Source organism: Habropoda laboriosa, unplaced genomic scaffold (assembly GCF_001263275.1).
Source record: "Habropoda laboriosa isolate 0110345459 unplaced genomic scaffold, ASM126327v1 scaffold212, whole genome shotgun sequence".
Classification (NCBI taxonomy): domain Eukaryota; kingdom Metazoa; phylum Arthropoda; class Insecta; order Hymenoptera; family Apidae; genus Habropoda; species Habropoda laboriosa.
The window spans coordinates 1309014-1311957 of record NW_017100509.1 but is presented as its reverse complement, the minus strand read 5'-3'; the positions used below and the strand labels follow the sequence as shown (position 1 = coordinate 1311957).

At 33.8% G+C, this 2944-nt stretch overlaps 1 long non-coding RNA gene across 1 annotated transcript; it reads left to right on the top strand.

Annotated features, from left to right (window-relative positions):
- Positions 1–408: 408 nt before the first annotated feature.
- Positions 409–968, top strand: LOC108576279. The gene is made up of 3 exons (XR_001891438.1): positions 409–489; positions 635–771; positions 859–968. It is a non-coding gene; the product is annotated as an uncharacterized LOC108576279 (long non-coding RNA).
- Positions 969–2944: the final 1976 nt, after the last annotated feature.

Genomic DNA, 2944 nt, shown 5'->3' with positions numbered 1-2944 from the left:
ACTTATTGCTGTGGTGTACATGGACCGAAACATTGCATTGACAGTATGTTAAAGTTACTTACTGCGCCAAAAAGCATTGTTCATTGAACTTTAATAACTGGATTACTTTATAGACAATTAAAAAAAATGCAAAATACGTTTATTACGAGAGAAATGGCTGACAGTGTAGGATAGGAGAGTAAACGTTTGAGGTTATATATTTGCGATGTGTATAATGTAACGTAATTTTGTGTAAAAGGCTTTGTACGTCGATTTATGTTAAACATTTGTTAACTAAATACACACCACTGTGCGTATAGATTTAACACGAAAGTAACTACACATTGATTTTGTGTGCAATATTTACGTTGCAAAAAGCAGACATACGTTTGCTGAATAAATAATGATTATTTCTTTTCGAGTTTCTTCGAGAATGTAGAGGTTTATTGTAACTTGGGATAGTAATAACGTTCAGCATTAGTTGGATCTCATGAAACACAAAAAAAACAGGTGAAGAATGTGTTTTATTTGACATGCAACATTTTAGTATTATTTGTTCTCTTTATTGGAATCAATACAGCATGTTTTTAAAGATTAATTGCCCAGTTTTTATATTTATCATGTGATTCTTACCAAATGATTATCTTGTATGCAGTTGGACCACCGTATATTATACCATAGAAGCTGAAATTTTATTCGTCAGAGCCTAATTCTTCTTGCAATTAAGGCTAGATGTTTTGGATTAAAAGTTTCACCACGTTCCTGTTCAGTTGATTGATTTAACTCTTCTATGTAAGTATCTCATTGTAACAATGAACATGTTGGCAAAGATTAAGCATTTGAATATTTGATTTAATACAAATTGATTCATATTTTCAGCTGAACTTGAATATTATGATTGTACCAGGACAAACAAAGCATTCAGAACTTACAATGCATAAAGAATATAACAAGTGCTCTGAGCTTGGAGCATTTGTTAGGACAAAGAACAAGAGATACATGCTTCTAATACCTAGACCTAAATACCTAATAGAATTGACAAACTTTTGAATTAAGAATTTTCGAGCAGCTATATAAATAAAACGTTTAGCTAATTAAAAATTGCAAAATTACATTTATTATACGCAATTCTTTTGTAAACTTAGTTAACTGTTTGCTACGTTCTCGCATATCGACAAACACCCTTCTTTGTCGACGTGTGAAAACATACTGACGAAGCGGTAAAGAAGGTCACTGTTATAGCGTTAACAAAGTGCCTCTGAATGTTGTTTTAAATCACGAGACGAAACCATACTGTATCTGATAGGATTCTATTTACGAATAAAAGAAGAGAGACTGATTAGTCAATTATTAGTTCATTTTAATTATTACTTCAAGTTTTGACCTGATTTTCGTGCAAATAATTAATAAATACGTACTTGTATCAAAAGTTTAACTTTAAACGTAAGTTCAACTAATTGCAATACCTTTCTATCCGATCTATCTTCATGCTTCTCTCTTCTTGGTCACGATCTGTCTTCTTCATGCTTCGTCTTCGTCAGAGATAAGTGATGCTGCATCTGCATCGTTGGAGATATCAATAAAGCAACGTGGAGTATTATATTACAATAGAACAATAAAAAATTGCCATGTAATGTGATACATTTTAATCTACTTTAACATGTATGATACCTCATTTGGGGAAAATATATTTTGCTACCTTTCAAAAATGAAACAAAATTGAGAAGAGAAGAATTGAATTCGACCATTTCGCTGTTCGTTTAAATGTAATTTAACTCGGAGAGAATTTAGCGAGTGCATCACTTCTCTTATGCAGCCTCGGAGAATTGGAGTAGCAGCTTTAAGAGATCCTTTTTCACGCGTAAGATAACTTATCCACCTTGTTCTTCTTTCGCAAATGGAGCATGCTTGTTGACACGGTTTTAGTTACGAGAATCATGCATTAAAGATGAGCGAACAAGAATGCTCGACCAATTTTTCATCAAGAAAATAAGCCACTGTGTTTCTAGTGAAAAAATTCATCCTCTTATAAAACACGGTTCCTTCGAAATTATTCATTTTTTCCAAGGACCTTAAAAAGAATATTTACTCGTTCATAAAATACAGTATAATAAATATAAGCACTCGAATCACTCAAAAATATTTTAAACCATTGAAACTATATGTACGAAAAATTTTGAACACCGATTAATTACCATCACTGTAATCCCAAATAATTTCCAATAAATAGTGTCACACGAAAGACACTTTTCAAGCTTCGAATGCAAATTGTTGACTGAAAAGTGTCACCAAAAATCGCATAATTCTAGGGGATGATATTTTCCACATTAACCAGTGTAATAAGCGTCGATAATTAAGCACACAACGTAGCAGTTTGTAATTTATGGTGTATTGTTCATCGAGTAAGAGGCACGGCGGTAATTTCGTTGACCGACCCGTGAAAATTTACGGCTACTTACTTTCTTTGTTCGTACTTTTGCCTCAGAGGACAGTCACGCAACAATTTATTTCCTTTTACACTCGACCCATTTTTTCCTTCGCGCGATTTATGGACAGGCTGAATAACAAGCGTGATAATTTATTAAACCGCGGCTTTTCCTTTTTTCTTTTAGTCGCACGAATCGCCCACAATGCAGACTGGTTTCAATTCCGAACAAAGGCGTATTAACGAATCTCCGAATGATAAAATTGACGCATTCCCCGTTCAAGATAACATTCACCTAGGCGCGAACAAATTTTTACGATCGCGAAATTTACGGGATGACAAATATCCCGGTTTAATCGCCCTTTAAAACGATTCCAGGTTGATGGAAAATCGATTAACGATCGATACGTGTATTTTAATTACCGGTGGCTCTATAAAGTTCAGATTAACACGCTGTAAATGTTCTTGTTACCGAGGTTACTGCGTGAAACTTTCGAAGAGGAGAAACAGAAGAGTTTAAGCGATTTGAAATTTTGAAGA